The sequence below is a fragment of the Lynx canadensis genome, chromosome A3 (assembly GCF_007474595.2).
Source record: "Lynx canadensis isolate LIC74 chromosome A3, mLynCan4.pri.v2, whole genome shotgun sequence".
Classification (NCBI taxonomy): domain Eukaryota; kingdom Metazoa; phylum Chordata; class Mammalia; order Carnivora; family Felidae; genus Lynx; species Lynx canadensis.
This window is the reverse complement of record NC_044305.1, coordinates 81,905,652-81,925,890: the sequence shown is the minus strand read 5'-3', so window position 1 is coordinate 81,925,890 and position 20,239 is coordinate 81,905,652. Positions and strand designations below refer to the sequence as shown.

General features: G+C 41.1%; 1 protein-coding gene across 1 annotated transcript in view; it reads left to right on the top strand.

Annotated features, from left to right (window-relative positions):
- The first annotated feature begins 13,936 nt into the window (after positions 1 to 13,936).
- SERTAD2 (SERTA domain containing 2) overlaps positions 13,937 to 20,239 on the top strand; it is a 118,253-nt gene continuing 111,950 nt past the window's right edge. The window contains exon 1 of the mRNA XM_030310708.1: positions 13,937 to 14,656. The gene's annotated coding sequence lies outside the window, so the exon portion shown is untranslated. The remainder of the gene's footprint in view (positions 14,657 to 20,239) is intronic.

Below are 20,239 nucleotides of genomic sequence, written 5' to 3'. Positions count from 1 at the left end.
TCTATAATGGAGATCAGTTGGTTAGATTTCAAAATATTCTAGTGAGGTAATGTGCACAGAGTACATCTGCCTCCATTACAAAAGAGAAAAAAACAGAGGCCTTGGGGTAGGCAAGGGGTGTGTACTATGAGATTATACCAGAAATTAGCCAAATTATTTATGTTTTCAATTTCATTGTAGGTATTTTTTTCTTTCCAGCTTTATTGAGATATAATTGACACATAACGTTAAGTACATTTAAGGTATGTAGTGTGTTGATTCAATACACTTACATATTGCAAAATGACTTTGTAAGTATTTCTTACTTAAGTTTATGTTGTTACTCTTCAGTATAAGAACGGGAATGGGGCAGGACTGGTGTTGCCAGGGTGGTTTCCCTTCGGGCCCAGCACCAGTGCTCTGTGATGAGGATGATGATGATGAGGACAAGGAGGAGGAAGGGTATCTTTGCATAAACAGAAATGTCGGCAAGTTTTGTGTACACAAACTGTGTGTAGAGCACTTTGCCAGAGTCTGGCAGTTAAAAAGGACTCAAAATGGAATTACTATTTTATTTTATCTTATTTTTGAAATTTTTAAATGTTTATTTATTTTTGAGAGAGAGAGAGAGAGAGACAGAGAGAGACAGAGAGAGCGTGAGTGGAGGAGGGGCAGAGAGAGAGGGAGACACAGAATCCAAAGCAGGCTCCCGGCTGTGACCTGTCCGCACAGAGCTTAAACTCGGGGCTTGGACTCACTAACCCTGAGATCATGACCTGAGCCCATGAGCCGAAGTCAGACGCTTAATTGACTGAGCCACCCAGGTGCCCCTAGAATTATTTTATAATAGTTTACAATAGTCTCCTGGGCCACAAGTTTTGTTTGGGGTCATAGGATCAGGCTGCCCATGCACCATATTCCACTTTTTTTTTTTTTTTTTAGAGAGAGGTGGGGAGGAGGGACAGAAGGAGAGGACAAGAGAATCCCAGTGCAGATTCCAGTGACCTTAAGATCATGACCTGAGCCTAAATCAAGAGTCAGATGCTCAACCAACTGAGCCACCAAGGCGCCCCCATATTCCACTTTCTTAAGAACTACAAAGTCCCTGTGCAATGTTTCCCACCGTCAAGTATCACAAAAGTGAAGCACAATCATGACTTGTATTATCTTTAGGCACCAGCTATAATATTATTTCTAGAGAGTTTTTTAAAACATTACTTCATGATAACTCTACTCTCCTCCTAGCTTTGCTCTCTAAGCAATCATCATGGCTTTTAGCTGTCAGTGGTATATATATGTGTGTGTGTGTGTGTGTGTGTGTGTAATATTAGGACAAAATACATTATGTGCATACTATTAGAATAAAATAGTGAACCTGCTGAAAGTATCTCATGTAGCGTATCTACCCTCTTGGGATGCAGAAAAGGAGAGATCGCCATGCAATTGCTTGTCTTTGATAATTTCATTGTAACCTTCAGAGGACCCTGCGAGACACTTGGCAGCTACTTCTCCCCTTCGACATCCTTGATTGGGTTTGGGGTGGCTGCTCTGGAAGCAGGAAAACATGATAACCACCTGCTACTCACACTGCAAGGTAGACGCTTGGAGAGCAGAAAGCTTTTCCAGTTCCTGGCCATGCATGAGCAAGCCTGGGTATATTCAAGTGTCTGTGTATCCATATTCTGGTGTATGCTTGCATTGCTGCTGGGTTTGGGCTCAGAAAGGACACTTTCAGATGAATGCACTCTAGTCACCTATTTCAGAACAAAGCCAGATTAGATGGGTAGTGAAGAATTTGTGGAGGGTGGGAGTATTTTGGGGGAGGAGAGTCCCAGCATGTATATAACCTGCCTGGGAAAGCCTCAGGAGACAGAAGAGTGAGGTTGTGGAAAACTTTATCTTTTGGAGTTGGCCTGAGATACATTAGCTTATATGATACCATGAATACAGAAGAACATATGGCAGGTGTGGTTTTAGGGAAAAAAATAAATTGGACAATCACGTGTCTATCACCTTGCTTAAGAAACAGAGTATCACCAGCTCCTTAGAAGCCCCTGTGTGTTCATTTCCAAACCTATCTGTCTCCCTGGCTTCTCTCGGGAACCACCTTTCTGAATTTTGTTTTTGTTTCTGGTTGTAGCGGTTATGTACGTATTCCTGAATAACAGTGTTTAGATTTACCCACCTTTGAACTATAAGTAGATGGAGTCTTCGATGACTTACTTTTTTCACTCAGCATTCTGTTTGTGAGCCTCCTCCAGCCCCATCCTTTCTCCCCTCATTGCAGACCTCCAGCCCAGATCCCCTCTGGGATTCTCGCTTTTATCCCCCGGCCAGACTCTCTGTTGACAGATTCTTCCTTCTAGAATTCGCTGTGCAAACCACCACCAAATATTCACCCTAAGATGCAAAGTTGCGTGTAAAACTATTTTCTAGCAGCATATTCAGTGAGAGATGTTTGTTACGTTGACAAATTTTGTACCAATATATATTATAAATCACATTTGGACACAATGTTAACAATGGCTCTCTCTAGGCAGGAGGTTTATAGGTAATTTCAGTTTTTGTGATTTTCTGTATCTTCCACATTTTCAACGGATTACATGAAACCTTGAAAGTGAGGTTCGGGTCCTTCCCTGCTTTGATCTTTCCTCTTCCCGGTGGTTTCTGGGGTGTGACTGGTGGAGAGCTGGGAGTGTGGGGCACAAGAGAAGAACACAGAGCCCCCTTTCTCAGCGACATGTTGGTGCTTAGAACCTCTGCTTGCTCTCTCACCCTCAGTCCAGAGCATCATTCTCTCAGCCGAGGCAGGGCAGCCTGGCCTTTCGTCTGTTCTTCCAGACAGGGCCAGCATCACAGACGTGTCATCCCCGCAGCCACCCAGGGCCCCGCGCTCCGAAGGGCTCTGTGCCACTGTGCTGTCTCAACAGTCTTGATTTTATTTTTGTGCCTATGTTTTGTATGTGAAGTCCCATGGGACAAGGGAGCATGAGCAGAAGGGACATGAATATCTGCTACTCTTGCCCCCGCATGAGCACAGTTTCCTGGTTGTCCCACAATGCTTAGGAGTTCAGCAAGATGCAAGTGTGTTTCATCTTTGATTGAGTAAGTGGGGATGCTTGGGCTTTTTTTTTTTTTTTTTAATGTTTATATTTTGAGAGAGAGAGAGAGAGAGAGAGACAGAGAAAGAGAGGACAAGCGGGAGAGGGGCAGAGAGAGGGAGACAGGATCCGAAGCAGGCTCCGCAGTGACAGCAGAGAGCCTGAAGTGGGGCTCCAGCTCACCAACCGGGAGATCTTGACCTGAGCCAAAGTCAGATATTTCACGGACTGAGCCACCCAGGTGCCCCAGAGGTCGGGTTTTCTAGTCAAACCAGGATGTGTTTTGAAGGCAGAAAAAAGGGCAATGGCATTCTAAAAACATGAACAGGCAAAGAACCTTATCATATCCTTTCTTACTTTTGATGCTGTCTCTATTAGGCAAGCACATAGGCTGAAAATGACAACATGGAGGGGAAAAGAACACCATGGTTCCTTTTCCTTTCAGTCCTGCCTTACCCATTGGTAAACTTAAGTAGAGTGTTGGTGGAATGCGCCCATATCAAGAAGTAGAATAAAAACAGTTGAATTAGTTCTGTGCAGTGTGTCCACTGTTCTGGTAAGAATAAAATACATATGCACATACAAGCTACAACATATGAATTGGATACTTTCAGTGGTTCTACTTATAAGTTAAATGCTCTTATATTTGCATTTAAAATTCGTATTTCACAATATAAAAATGAACAGTAAAATTCAGGCTAATAATTTAATTTTCAACTTAATTTTGACTTGTTTACTGAGAGTCACATTAAATAACTTTTTTAAAAATGTGACGAGTTGAGAGACTATGGAAGAAAGAGTAAAAGAAAGAATAAAACCTTTTTATTCTAGTATCTTTAACAGCACTTTTTTTCTGGGCTCCACAAATTATGCTGGGATACACAGATTGTATTTCCAAGTCTATGGCTTATGTTGTGTTGTAGCTTATGAAAACTCAGGTCTTTTCTCTAAAACTAGGTTTCATCTCTGCTGTGAGTTTTTTCTCTCTCTCTCTCTTTTAATGTTTTTATTTGTTTTTGAGAGAGACAGAGAAAGAGACAGAGTGTGAGCATGGCAGGGGCAGAGAGAGAGGAAGACACAGAATCTGAAGCAGGTTCCAGGTTCTGAGCTGTGAGCACCGAGCCCAATGCAAGGCTTCAACTTGTGAACTGCAAGATCATGACTTGAGCCAAAGTCAGACACTTAACCAACTGAGCCACCTAGGTGCCCTTCCCCTGTGAGTTCTTAAAGCCCATTTCCAGACCTGGGAGTCAAGGGTCCACTCTTCTTTCTTTCTGAATCTTTATTGTACGATATCTATACCCTGTGGGAAGGGACTGGGGTAGAGAAAATGCTGGGAAAGCACACTGGTTAATATCTCAAAATAGTACCCTCTCTATTAAAAAACAAAAACAGAACAACAACTAGAAACTATAAATTTCTTCAAGACAAGGACTTTCTCTCTCTCCCCTGTGCCTCCATAGTGCTTTCCTATAATAGGGGCTTAATAGCTGTTTGTCCTTTTCCTCAGTAAGTGTTTGCTCAATTAAATTTCAAACACTCATTTCATCATGCTCTTCCAGTTCTCAAACACCTTCAAAGGCTCCCTATTGCCTTATCCTATAAATTGAAACGCTTAACCAGGCATTTAAGGTTCTATATAATCTGGGCTCCATCTGCTTTTCCAAATACATCTCTAAGACTCCCTAGAACTCAGTAAGTAATTGTTGAACAAATATGGAGTGATTGGATTACACAGCTTCTAGGAGTTACAGAAACTACAGATGGATAAATCATTAGACCTTTTAGGGTTAGATTTATGTAATAGATGTCAGCTAACATTAATGCCCCAGTACTGGGAGCGTGATGAGTGTTACAGCCCCCAAATGGTAATCATAAGATATGCGATCCTGAGAATAGTCATCTCTGCAGGATCACATTCTGGCTTCTGCAAAAATCAGACATCCAAAGCTAGTCGGAGAGAAGCCTGCAGCTGCGGCTTAGTTCCCCGGGAAGGGGTGTGGGCCACGGGGCCTCACGTGCTGCTCTGCGGAGCTCCCTACCTGGGCTCAGGCAAGCTCCTGCAAATGGGAATTTGAGGGCCATGAAATCATAGCCATTACTAACGGTCAGAATTTCGTATGCTAGTAAAGAGCCATTAGGAAAGCTCTGGGCAGAGACAGGCTTTTAAGGCAGTATAATCCAAGCAGGGGCTATTCTCAGCATACCTTTGTGGGAAACAATTGCATTTCCAACATGCCTGCTCTGAGGAGATTCATGACCCGACAGAGCTGGAAGAAACTTCAAGAGCCGTTGTGTCCATTCCCCTGCGTTTAGGTTAGAAAACACCCAAATCTTTCAGAAAGCTACCCATCTGTCCCCAAACCTTCTGGTAACTCCTTCACTTGTTTATCCAACACTGATTTCAGGGAACTACTTCTGATATCTAACCTAGATCTCTACAGCTCATTATCTTTTTCATCTTCTGCCTCTCAATCAACCTTAAAAGGCCTTTTGTGTCTACTGCTCATTGACACAAAGCTAATATTACAATTACCGTTATGGTTTCATCCTTACGGTTATTATTAGCACTGACAGCACACTAGGAGGTATATAAAGATACATAAGCAAACACATTTTTAGGTCAGTCTTGAAATAAAGCTTTAAAAAATTTTTTTTTAAATGCTTGTTTATTTTTGAGAGAGAGAGAGAGACAGAGGGAGACACAGAATCCGAAGCAGGCTCCAGGCACAGAGCCTGACATGGGGCTTGAACCCAAGAACTATGAGTCCTTGTCCTGAGCCGAAGTCGGACGCTTAACTGACTGAGCCACCCAGGCACACCCAAATAAAGCTCTTTAAAGTCCAGTAACGTTTGGGTGTTTCTGACTTGGAAATGGGGCAACAGGCAGATGTGGGTAGCAGAGTGGCCCTGACTGTGGCTGACTCTTCAAGAGCCATCGCTCAACTTCCACCCAGCTGGATCAGGAAGCTTATAACCAGATGCATGGATATTAATTATGCATGGGGGAGCGAGGAGGTGCTAGGGAAGGCCACAACGGTAGAAACTGTGGAAGCCTGCAGAAGGAGTCGACCTGGGGTGCAGGGGGAGGGCATATATGAAAACCTGCCACAGCATCGCGTGGAAGCCAGAAGGAAATATTTGAGTCAGAAGTGAGTTGTAACAACACTTTCCTTATCCTTCCTTCAAAGTGTTCCAGTTAAGAGCACAAATGAAAAACATCCTTGTGATGAAAAACATCCAGAGGCCCGTGGCTGACATGATCTTGTTCTGTTTCTTACCTATTTCACTTATGAAACATTTTAAAGATTTATCCATGCTACAAGATGTGTATTTAGTACCTTACTTCACGTTACTCCACGGCATCTGCTACACTTTACTTACCTACCGTAGTACAGGTGTTATATACTTAAGTTTGCCTATAATACCTCGAGTGCTGCTGTGATGAATATCCTCAGTTGTGCCCTCTTATGGACCTGTACAAGAGTTTCTTAGTGGTGTATATCTCCAGGAGCGGAACTGTTGGGCCATCAGGAAAACATTTGCTACATTTCATTAAGTATTGCCAGATGACTCCAAAATGGCTGTACCAGGGCTTAAGTCCAAACAGCAATATACAAGGGTTCATACTCTCTCTCATCCTAGCCAACACTTCGTGTTATCCACCTTTCACATTTTTGTCCAGTTTGTGGATGTAAAGAAAGAAGTGTCCTGTTGTTTTAATATGCATCTATCTGATTATAAGGGAGGTTGTATATCTCCTCATCTTCTCAGAGTTCCCTTCTGTAAATTTGCCTGTTCATATCCTTTGGCTATTTTTCTCCTGTGTTTCCTATTTATTTTTTTTCCCCTCAATGATTTGCAAGAATTCCTAGTATATTCTAGATATTAATCTTTTGTTCATTTTAGGCTTTGGAAATACCTCTCAATCTATCAACTGTCTCTTAAATTGTCTATGATGTTTCTGTTGAACAGAAAACTTTAATTTTGATGCAGTCAAGTTCATCGTTCTTTTGGTTTTATAGTTTATGCGTTTAGAGTCACATTTAAGTAGACTTTTCCTATCTCAAGACTCCAAAGCTATTCTATTTTTAATATCTATTAGCCTACCAGTTTTCCCTTCCCTTTTTAGTGTTCTTTTTTTTTTTTTTTAATTCATCAAGAGCTCACCTTTGCATATAGTATGAGCTATGGATGCAACTTTATTTTTCTCCATGGTGAACCAATTTTCCTGAAATTACCTATCAAACAAAACCTCTGCATTGGATTGGATTATTGTTCTCAATCCTTCATGTCTTCCTTGCTATTGAATTATATACCCATGACCTTTGCCATGTGATTTTGTAGGACCTTCCACTATTGATGTCGGACTTGGCCATGTGACTTATTTGGCCAATGGAGTGTTAGAATATGTGATGGGAGCAAAGGTATTAAATGTGTTTGAGTGACTTGGCTTCACCTCTTGAGCTTCTGTAATTGCCAGAATGAGACATGTGATGGAGACCTGAACTTAACCTGTGTCCTGGAGCTAAGCCCAGAGAATTCGGTGGAGCCCAATTAAGCCTTGATGAATCCAGATGAGATCAGCAAATCTCAGGTCACACACAGACCCATGAAGGAGAAAACACAAATGGCTGTAAGTAAGCCACTGGTTCTCTGGTTCTCTGGGGTTGTCTGTTATGGAGTATTATTATTGCAGCAATAGTTGGCTATCTCAACATGATTTCCTCAAGGATTTGTGATGTCACCATTATCATATACCAGACTCTTATAGGTAGATGGTTTGTTTCTGAGTTCTCTATTCTGTTCCACTGTTCTACAAGTCTGTTACTGTCACTTAGAATATGTCTTACTATATGGGAGGGTAAATTTCCCCTCTGATTTTCTGCCTGGGTGGCTCAGTTGGTTAAACGTCCAACTTCGGCTCAGTTCATGATCTCATGGTTCATGAGTTCAAGCCCTGCATCAGGGACTATGAGTGCAGAGCCTGCTTGGGATTCTCTCCTTCCTCTATTTGCTCACCCCCCTCAAAATAAATAAATAAACTTAAAAAAATGACCAGATTATACGGAATTTAGTCTTCCATATGCATTTCAATTAATTAATTTATTTTCTATTTTAAGTAGGCTCCACACCCAACAAGAGGCTCGAACTCATGACCCTGAGATCAAGAATTGCATGCTTTACCTACTGAACCAGCCAGGTGCCCCTCCATATGCATTTTAAAACGTTTGAATTCCTCCACTCCTGCTACAAGTTTGAATAGTTTGCATTGAATTTGTGAATAAATTTTGAGATCATTGATATCTTTTTAAAATATATTTTTTAATGTTTTACTTATTTTTGAGAGGGAGAGAGAGTATGCACGAGAGAGTTGGGAAGGGGCAGAGAGGGAGAGGGAAAGAGGATCCGTAGCAGGCTCTGTGCTGACAGCAGCGAGCCTGATGTAAGGCTCGAACTCACGAACTGTGAGATTAAGACTTGAGGTGAAGTTGGACGCTTAACGGACTGAGCCACCCGGGTGCCCAGATATCACTGGTATCTTAATAATGTTATCATCCTATCCACAAACATTATATATAACCCTATTTAGGTCTTCTTTGAAGTCTATCAACAGAGTTAACATTTTTTTTTTTCCATAAAGGCTTTGTGCGTTTTCTTAGGTTAATTGCTAGAGACTTTACCATTGTAAATAGTATCTTCCTTTCTAGTTTGTTGGTACTGGTGTGTAGGAATACTTCTGGTTTTCATGAATTGCGTTGGTATTTGGGGATCTTGTATCAGTTAGGATTGGGTTTGGCTATAAGTACATCACAACACACACACACACACAATCTAAGATAACAGTAGCATGAATTAGAGGTTGATTCAGGAATTTCAAGAAGACTGGAGGTAGATACTTTAAGGCTAGTGCGGATATAGCAGATGCCTTCTGTCTTATTGCTCCACTGTGTGTGTCTTCCATATCCAAGGTCAGCTCATGGTCTAAGATAACTGCTGAAGCTCCAGCCATTATGTCTTCATTTCAGATAACAGAAAAAAGGATGAGGCATACCCTCTCCCTCTTAGGACTTATACACCATTCCACTTTTAACCTATTGCCTGGAACATGGGAATACTTAGCATAAGAGATGCTGCCCAATGCTGTGTTTGTTCTGGCTGGCTATGTGCCATCTAAACAAAGCATAGTGCTGTGGAAGAAAGGGAGAAAAGTGTATCTTCACTTCGCTGATTTCTCAGATTATTCCCTTTTTAAAAAAATTATTGGGGAGCCTGGGTGGCTCAGTCGGTTAAGCATCCGACTTCGGCTCAGGTCATGATGTTGTGGTTCATGGGTTCAAGCCTCGCATCAGGCTCTGTGCTGACAGCTCAGAGCCAGGAGCCTGCTTCAGATTCTGTGTCCCCCTCTCTCTCTGCCCCTTCCCCCACTCGTGCTCCCTCTTTCTCTCAAAAATAAACATCAGGGGCGCCTGGGTGGCGCAGTCGGTTAAGCGTCCGACTTCAGCCAGGTCACGATCTCGCGGTCCGGGAGTTCGAGCCCCGCGTTGGGCTCTGGGCTGATGGCTCAGAGCCTGGAGCCTGTTTCCGAATCTGTGTCTCCCTCTCTCTCTGCCCCTCCCTCGTTCATGCTCTGTCTCTCTCTGTCCCAAAAATAAATAAACGTTGAAAAAAAAAAATTAAAAAAAAAAAAAATAAACATCAAAAAAAAGTTTATTTATTTATTTTGAGAGAGAGAGAGAGAGAGACAGAGAGATAGCACGTGCATGGAAGAGTGGTAGAGAGAGAGAGAGAGAGAGAGAGAGAGAGAGAGAGAGAGAGAGAGAGTCCCAAGCAGGCTCTGCACTGTTAGCACAGAACCCAGTGTGGCTCAAACTCACGAACTATGAGATCATGACCTGAGCCAAAATCAAGAGCCAGACACTTAACCGACTGAGCCACACAGAGACTCCTCTCTGATTACTTCTAATAGCTTGTTTTTGTTGGGTGTTTTATATGGTTGGTCAAGTTACTACAAGCAATCCCAGTTTTATCTCTTTCCTTTGGATTCTCTATTTAATTTCTTCTTCCTTTTACAAATCTTACCCTGTTAACCAGGATTTTCAGTATCATGTTAAATAGCAGTGGCAACTTTGTCTTGATCCCACACTTAAATGGAATGTGTTTTAAGTAAATCTATTAGTAAGAGTTTTCTGTACATTTTGGTTCTTCATAAAGTTAATTTCCTCCTATTCCTAATTTTCTAGAAGTTCTTATTAATAATAAGTGATACACTTTCTCAAATGCTTTTTCTCTCTGAATCTTTTTGAGATGAATTACCGGTAGGCTTTCTGATGTTAAATCATGCTTGAGTTTCTGGAATAAACTCTACTTGATTTATTATTCTTCATGTAGATGGCTAGATACGTAGCTAGATAGATATCTAAGCTAAAGATAGAAAAATGAGACTCAAGGTTTCTTTTAGTTCACAGAAGTAGGCATGTTGGATTTGGTTAGCTAATATTTTATTTAGAATTTTTGTGCTTATGTTGATAAGTGAAATGGGTCTATATTATTCATAAACTATCCTTTTTAGAATTAGAATTTAGATTCAAATTAATTTAAATTTAGAATTAAATTGAGAATTAAATTGAGAATTAGATTTAGAATCTAATTCTGCTAATTTCCTTTTTTCTGCTTTTGCTTCCTTTTGCTCATGATAGCTTTTTTCTTCATTTGTTTTGTAATTTGGATTGTGAGCTCATGTTTGTCTAGTGTCTATCTGTGGGAATTCTGTGAGGCCTGGTTTGAATTCTCTATCCTTTATCCAAAAACATAAAGGATATGCTTTTCTTCCTGACCCATGTGGGTAATATATATTCAAACTAACTAAAAAAGAACTTATAATTTAATTGAGATCAGCTACAATCATATAAATAAGTAAATAAGAGTAAAAGAGATCTATATTGTAATCACATATTTCTTGGATACTTTCTGATTTTAGATTTAAAAAATTATACGTGTGACTCATAACAGATTGAAAAGTACAGATAAGTAAGCAAAAGGAAAACTAGATAAAAACGAACTCAGTCCTGCTTATCTGTGACAAACACATTTGAAGTCTTCCTAGACTTTTCCTCAGGTTCCTATTTAAATGTTGCCTGTGTGTACTTTTGAGCCTCTTAATTAGATTATAAGCTCCTTGATGCAACAAAAATCTCATACGGTACTTTTTTGTTGTAATTATCACAACAATTGTAAGTTGTTGCTACGTCATTAGTTTCACTCCACTGGTTAGAAGAAAAATTATGGTAACAACATAAAAATATTTTTCGTATGGCAAAATTTGAATTTTGAAATGTGACCCCGTACATATGAAAAATTCTATCTCTGTGTACTTTGAAACTATAAACTAGTAAGTTTCACACATACTGTAGGTTCATACACAAGATCGATTACAGTGATATTTTTAAGGTTATAAAATTATTTGACTTACCTATACTTTTAAGTGTTATAAGGTATGCTTATGATATTTATGAAAGACAATTTGCCAGCTTCAACCTCCTTTTTAGGGATCACGCTGCCAGTATAACACAGACCTGTGTACAAGAGATTTAGAAAAGGAAGTCATCATAAAAATAAGAACGAGGAAATATATAGGAGAAAGGAAATAGATATGTGTGAAAAAGGAAAATAAGGGAAAAAATCAAATAAATACGAGTTCTCTAATTTTCAAAAGGAAGGAATACATAGGGGTTCTCAAATCAAATGTTTATTTTGATATTTTAATATTTATTTAAGTCACCTGGGGTATTTGTTTAAATAGCAGATGTCCAGGTCCTACCTACAGAAATGATCATTCAATAGATCTGAGTGCAGACCCAGTAATCTGGGTGGGCCTTAGACAATCATTTAAGAAATACTGGAATTGAGAGAGCACAGAATTAGAAAATGACACATGTTAGACATTGAAGCCATGCCAATAACAACTGACAAGAGGGCCACTTCCACCACAGGATGCTAAACCTGGGTATTTGGAATCCTCTGGAAGATCCTAGTGTATGTCTAGACTCAAAATCTTCTTCTGTGTTATTAGTACCCTCCACAGTATGTAAGATAACACTTTCACCAGGACTCAGGTCTACAGGCTGAAATCATGGAGTAGGACTAAAATCTAAGAAGAGAGAAAACGTGTCAGGCTGAGTATCACAACTAGGGCTCAGGGGAAGGATCAGTACCTTAAAATGACAATAATCAAAGAACGCCTCAACATGGCTAGAGTAAGCCTTTGTGTTCACGTATTATCTGTCCTCTGAATTTCAGACCGCTGTAGGCTTTAATCTTATAATTATGAAAAACAGCAGCAACAACTACCTTTCTCGCTTGAAGACCCTAAATCAACCCTTAGGTCTCTCTAGTTTACTTGTCTATGAAAAATGGATATGAGGTATTCTAAGTGGATTTGAAAATATTTTTGTAGGAATGCAATATATAATTTGCCTTTCCTTGGTTTCTTGACGGGAAGCAATTGCTGTACATTTCAAATAATGCACAGAAATGCACCTTGTGGGAAAGGTGGATTTTTGCCAATGTTTTGCTTTTGTGAGCATCTCTATTCAGGTTTACCGGTAATTAAAGTTACTTCCAAGTTAAAAAGTGCGTAGAAACTGTTAAGGTCCGTATAATGATTATTGGACACTAGGCAAGAAATTTGAGAAAAAGCCATAGCTCCGGAGAATGAGCAGCGTTAAGATCCAGCAGTGAGAGCTTCCCAGCATTGCCATCAGGGTACCAGGTGAGGAGGGTGGGCAGAGAAGTGGGAGAAAGAGTAGTGCGGGAGGGAAGGTAAGGCATAGACACATACTTAAAAAGCAGAGCCCATACAGTTTCGCTCCTGCCAGGTTAAGAAGTGCCTTTTCCAGAAGATCAGTAAAGAAATGGTATGTATTCGGGAGCTGTTTCAACCTGTCCACACCCTACCCTGACTTCCCCAGAAAACAGGCGAGCAAAGAGGCTCGCTCATGCCTTTGCCAAGCCTCGGGTCTCTGGCTTCCAGCTTCCTCAGATCCCAGATCCCAGCCCCACAGGACGTCACAAGGAGCTGTCTTTCAGAGTGGGCACTGCAAGGGATGTGGAGCAAAGTTTTGATCCGATTCACTCCATATCTGGTTGCCCCTCGGGAGTGGAGTTCGACCTCAGGGGCTCTCCGGCAGCACAAGGCAGAGGAGATGAGCAGCAGCAGCCTGCAAGCTGAGTAAGGAGCCAGCCTCCGCCGCCGCCTCCTCCTGCCGGTGCGGAGTCGGCAGCACAGCCAGTCCCTTTCGCTGTCACGCCGCCAGCAGCGCGGCCCCTCCGCCGCCCCCCCGCGCAGCCCCAGCCCTCACACTGTTATTTGCGTGACTGACCCGAACCGAGCGGGAGGGAGGGGAAGGCGTTGGCCCGCCCACTCCTTCCCCTCCGGCTCGGGGCGGCACCTTCTCCTCCTCATTGGTCACACGCTTGCGTCCATCACCCCCACGCAGCCTTCGGATTGGCGGAAGACGCACTTCTGGAGCTAGGAGGGCAGAGTGACTCCGCCGGTCTCCGGCGCCTCATCTTTCCCTCCACCCCCCACTTCAACGTCCACCCACCTCTCCCCACCCCCCACTCCACTTCCCCCGCCCCGTTCGCGGCAGTGTCCTTAGAAGACTCATTGGGCCAGGGGCGAAGCCAGCCGCCTATGGAGCCGCGTCGTGATTGGCCGACGCCCACGCCCGTCGGAGCGGCGGGATTTGCCATTCGCCACTTGCTCCGCTCCGCTCCCCGCCCCCCCAACGCCTCGCCCTCTCAGTCGCCTCCTCCCCTCCCGGCTCTTCTTCGGCCCCCTTTCCCCGCCCGTCCCCGCCGCATCTCCCCTGTCCAGCTGGGCGGGGACTGCTGTACGACTCTGTAAAGTCTGTGAGTCACTGCACAACCCATCAATCCAATTAAATGTCTCGAGCGAGCCGAGCAGGGGGTGCTGCCGCCGCCGCCGCCGCCGCTCGCCCCGCCGCGGCCGCCCCTGCTCGCAGCGCCCCTCTGATCCATGGCTGTCTGTCTGTACTTGTTACGGTGTAACCTCCTCCTCCTCCTCCTCCTCCTCCACCTCCTCCTCCTCCCTCTCCTCAGGAGCCGCTGCAACTTCCCCTCTGCCAGCCTCCTCTGCTTGGGGACTGCAAAGGCATGGGATAGATCCAGAGCCACTTCTCTCTATCTCCCCTCCAGCCCTCGCTCAATTTCCCCCCTTTAAATTAAAGTCTGTTCCTCGCTCCTCGTCGTTTTAGAAATTTATTTGTCAGTCTATTATTTCCCCTGATTTATTTTCCCTCCCTGGGGTAAGGGGTCGCAGGAGCCGGTGGGTTTATTTTAGGGAAGGGGCTCTCCACCCCCACCCCCGTTTCTCCTCCTTTTTCGGCCGTGACTTGATTGCCCTGTTCCTCTCCGCTCCCACCCCTCGAACTCACCGTCCTGCACTCGAGTGACGCACCGACACCCCCCGCCCACTGCCCAGACGTCCCCTCCCTCGCTGCCACCCCGACCCGACTCGGAGCTGGACCCGGTGCCGACTTCTTCGCAGAAGGGTGAGTACCGTGTTGGGTTTTTTTGGGGGGTGGGGGGGGGGATCTGGAAAGATGTAGCCTGTCCACTTTGAGGAGGGCAGGGATCACGTTGTGGGCTGGAGGTTCCTGGTCCGGCGTGGATTTGAGGTGGCGACTGCCTCCCTCCCTCGCTCTCTCTTCCCCCGCCCCTCGACTCCTTATTCACCAGCCTTGCTGTATTTCTAGGTATTGCCAGACTTCCACCATCGGGGCATTATAACGCTTATAAAATGAGCGGTAATGGCATGTTTTCTGTCTTAGGATGCTTAGTGAGCGGTAATAGTCAGCGATGGGATCTAATAGACTCTATAACCTGCAAAAAGTGTAAAACGTCTAATGGGTACATTTTACTCTAAATCAAAGTTAAACTTTTATTTAATGAAGGCAAAGCAAAAGGTATTTTTATTTTGGATGTGTGGGGATAGAGCAAGGGAAGACAGGTTGTCTAGTGGCCTGGCTTAGTATTTTTATTTTAAAATAGTTTTATGGGTTCCCTTTTGAAAAAAAAATGATTTCAGTATTAAAGACTATGAAGTCTTTGAACCTGTTGGAGGAGTGCAAGGTAAGGTGGAAATCCAGCTTGACACTTCATCTTTCTCTCCCCTCTATTCAAGCGAGGCATACAACACAGAATTTTTTATTTCTCAGGCACTGGGCACAGTGGGATAAACATGGATTTTTTTTCTTTTGATATCTGTCTTTTGTATACTTGATTGCTCTTAAACAATGTCATGCTATGGAATTTTGTAAAATTTAATTGGTTTCTTGGTTGTGGGTGGTTCAAAGGTACACCTACCTGCTGCCCATGTATGCTTTATGAGAATCTTGCCTTATGGATCTTTAATATTTAATTTGAGATAGAAGAAAAATTATGAAAAATAGTTACTCTGAATTGGCATCTGAGGTCACTTTTGAGAATTCAGCCTGTTTAAAAATGGGAGTACCTTTTTTGAATCAAGGTCTGGTCTAGTTGTCCACAAGATTCAAATTAGGCCAAACCAAACATGTTTTGAAATATTAAAGTATAAGAAAGGCCTCTTAGTAGTTCATTCTCTCCTTCTCTTTCAGACTAACCAGAATAAGTTGTTACTAAATTTAATTTTAAAGAATAGATTGTTCCTGTACTGAAATCTGCCAAGTTTCTACAGAGATTTCTTTTTAAAGAGCAGAAATGTGTTTATGATCAACCCAAAGTAGTAATGTTGACTCAAATGTAAATGCTGTCGTAAGGAAGTGCTTGTCATAAGCCCCAAAACCTTGCAAAGTGCTTCAGGAAGACTTATACAAAGCCTTTTGGAATTGTTTAATAAATTTCTTCTTGGGGCCCTTTTCTTGAATCTAAGACTGAATCACTGAGAGACCTCATAGCACGGTGGAGCTGTGCTGCCTGCGTTTGAATCTTGCCGCCTACCCTTGAGGGCTGTCTGACCTTGGGCAAGTTTCAAACCCGGTCTGTGCCGGTTTTCTTTTGTAAATGGAAGGGTTGACTTTTCCTCAAAGGGTTGCTGTAAAGGTAAATAAGAGAGTGCCTGTCACAGAGTGTTGGGTGTTGTCCCTCATCATCACCATCTGCAGTGAGGATGTCTAGTGTAGAAATTGAGAGTATGGCCTTCAGAACCACACTCTTTAGTTCAGGTCCCAGAATTTCCTCTTGTTATCTTTGTGACCAGGGTCAAGTGAACTTCAGATGCCTCATCTGTAAAATGGGAATAATAGAAGCATTTGCTTCATAGGGTTATTGTGAGGTCGGAATGAATTCATGTATTCAAAGATCTTGACTAGTGTTTGGTGCATCTTTTCGAATTTAATTCTGTGTAGTGTTTCTTGTCTGTCTTGAACCATGGATGACTATATTTTTTAGAAATAAATTTTGGTGGGGCGCCTGGGTGGCTCGGTCGGTTAAGCGTCCGACTTCGGCTCAGGTCATGATCTCGCGGTCGGTGAGTTCGAGCCCTGCATCGGGCTCTGTGCTGACAGCTCAGAGCCTGGAGCCTGTTTCAGATTCTGTGTTTCTCTCTCTCTGACCCTCCCCCGTTCATGCTCTGTCTCTCTGTGTCTCAAAAATAAATAAACATTAAAAAAAATATTTAAAAAGAAATAAATTTTGGTAACGATAGAGAATTATAGCCATCATGAAATATGCAGAATTCCTATCCATATGCATGATGTTTAATTGAATTTATACTTTTAAACCAGAGTTTATATGAGTCTTTATGAAATTTAGTTATTAGATGAGTTGATCGCTCTTTCATTTAAATATACATAACAGACTATATGACTGTATGACTGTATGACAGACTGTAAAACTCTCTTATAATGGTACCTATCACACATTTGCTGCTACCTGTGATTTTCTCCTCTACTAAACAGAAAAAGCTCTTTGAGGGTAAGAATAGTGTATCATTCATAATTTAATCTCTGGTGCCTAGCAGAGTGTTGGATATATAAAGAAACTTAATGAATGCTGTATAGTGAATTAAATACTGTTATTCTCAAGTTGTTTATGAGTAGTTGAATGACATTATAAGTGATACTGTGGAGAATGCTATTATTAGTATTGCTGAATTGAATTTTTACATTCTTAATTATTATTTTTGTAACTTGAGAGTAAATAAGGGGAATTATAGTAAAACTTATGTTTTATTAAGGAAACATTTCTCATTTTGAAAATTAAACTTAAAATAGTCTGAAAAGTACATATTGAATGTCTTTCTTTGTTATCTGACATGTCCATTTTTTATTGTAAAACTTTCTGACTCCCACACTTTCCTGCCACTAAGTTGGATGTCATTGCAATTAACATGAATTATACAGATTCTAATTTGGATGTCCCAGATGATGATGTGATGTTGTTATTGACTTCAGAATTAATAATAATAAAGAAAATTTTTCAAGTCAACACTGTGAAAATAAAGTAGTATCATTTCCTTAAGGACCAAAGCTTTATTTCTCTTTCCATTCAAGAGTGAGACTCTTTCTCTTGAGCAGTCTTAATAAATAATTAACTTTTGAAATAGCTGTAGTAAATAGTGTAACAGGAATCATAAAGGAGGTATATGTAATTAGGAGGTAAAACACTTAAACTTTAAACCTGACTGCACATTTAATAGGCATTACACAATGGGAGAATATATTTTTTTAAATAAGCAAAATTGATGGGACCTTCCAGCTGCTTCATTTATAGAATCATTCTGTTTTACCTGTCAATATAATGCAGTTTAATTACTGTGCTCTCTGAAATTATAAAATGCAAGAAATAGCTTTCATGAAAGAGATATCCTCAGCAAAGAAATCTGAATACTAATCTACTCAGAAGTGTATAGTGTTTGATAACATTGTTAAAACTTTTCAAAAATGTGAACCGTCTACTACAATGTGGATCCTTTGTTCAGTTACCCAATTTAGTTGAATATATTGCATTTTTATTGGCTAAAACAATTTAGTAAACTTGCCCTTTTTTGTTCATATATTTTTAAAGCAACCAATCTCAGATGGAACTTAAAAACATTAAGTTATGGGCACTTAGAAACTACACTTAAGGGTCTGGTCTGTGAGATGCAAAGTGGTTTGTTTTCACTTGACACATTTTAGCATGACGTTGTTTCCGCACCTCATATCTCTTTTCTTTAACACTGTTGTGAAGGCATTGGAATATTGATTAGCATTTTACAGATGTATGTGATGTCTCCAACTTTTGAAGAAGCAGTGTTTCTGATGAAGAATTGCATGGAAAGAAGAGGAAAGAGAGATAGAAATAACTTTTAGGACTTGTGATTTCTATCCTTGTCCTCTAACATTAGGAAAATGCTTAACTGTGTGCTTTGTCAGTGATCCAAAGGAGAGGAAAATAATATATGCATTATCTATTGACAAACTTAGAATCGAGGTCCATGGAGTTCTAGACTGAGCAGTGCTACTGATTGGCACGTGATCTTGAGCGGTACACTTCATTTCCACTACTGTTCACGTTCTTATCCTTTCAGCGGGAAGAGAGAAGGCAGTTACCCTGCCCTCACTCAGAGGGAACGTTGCAGGGGTTATAAGTGCTTTTTAAAAGCATTAGAGAAGGACAAGTTGCAAGCAAATACAAAATAAACATTAGGATTTAGAAATGGATATTTGTTTATCATTATTTAAAAATTGTAACCTTTTAGCTTGTTTGTCTGAAGGGCGTTTTTCCTTTTAACTTTATATCTGAAGAGACTTCTTATTGGTGTGTTCACAAGATTATGTAAGGTAACTCCTAAAGAGGCAGGGAACTTTGGTTTAATTGAATGGGACTTTAATGTTAACACCGAGTTTTGTTTTATCCTGGGTTATAGCAGATGTTGATGTTGAAGAATAAACTGCGTATTGAGAAGATAACACATTTTATTAGGTTAAAACTTGTAAAACCTGCACGTGCATTTCAGGAAAAAAAAAGTTCAGATACATCAGATTCCATTAGAAGTATATCCAAAGGGAAAAATTAATCACATTATTTACTTTTAAATTTCAAAAGGATTACTTGGCTGTAGGACCCCTCCCTTGCTCATTTAATTTATACCTCGAATGCAGTGAAATGTGCACAATTCAGAATATGTATACTGGCCTGGAAGATTTCTCGTATTCCAGCTAATCTTTTATTTAGGAAGGTGAGTGAAGACACACGTGGAAAGGCTGTATTTTATGGAAGTAGTTTTTTTTCCCCTCTTGTCCCTAAAAGTGAGTTAACAGTCCTTAAAAGTCAAAAGCTGGAGTTAACACATTATGTAAGTTTCTTTGAATTTAGCGTTTCCTCTCTGGTTATTAGAGAAGAGTTGTCACAACCTCACGATGTCACTTTTTTAAGTGGAAATGAAATTCTAGTGTACTCAGAGTAAGACCTATTCAGATGAGTGGCACATACGAGAAATACTATTCATCCCATTTAATATTAAGTATAGGGAACAATGATCCTCAAATGCAAGGTTGTTAAGTAGAAAGCAACTTTTAAAAATATATTGTCTTTTTGTCCTTATTGTTCAGCTTCCAACTGATGGAAACTTGGAACGATCAGATTTCTTTTCCACTTTTGAATTTAAAGTCTACATTGATGTTTGTAATCTTGGGTGGTGGTCTGTATAACTCTGTAGTACTGAATGTTTACTTTTAACATATTAAATAAAATGATTAAAACAGCCCATCCTTTATTTAAACTTGATCTGTTTTTCGCAACCCCCTTCCCTTTGTTCTACCATTGTTTTCAATTTTCCTAGTGTTTCCACATGAGTTTGTGTGTCTTTTAATGCAGCATCTTTCTTATTTGCTCTGTCTTCTTTTTGCATCTGTTTTCTTTTCCCCCATCACAGCACGTTTTTTCTTTAGCTCTCTTTTGCCTTTGCCTCTGCATAAGGTATGGAGTAGGGGTTTTCACTTAGTTCAGTCTGCTCTTATGAGACTGAGGCAAAGTGTAAAATTTTCTCTCTATAAAATTTGCCTTATCTCAGCAGAGGAGCTCTCTGATCATCTTATCTATGCAAAACTTCAGGGGCCATTTTGTAAACCTAAAACCAAGTTTTAGTTTATGTGGGATGGTGAAAAGGG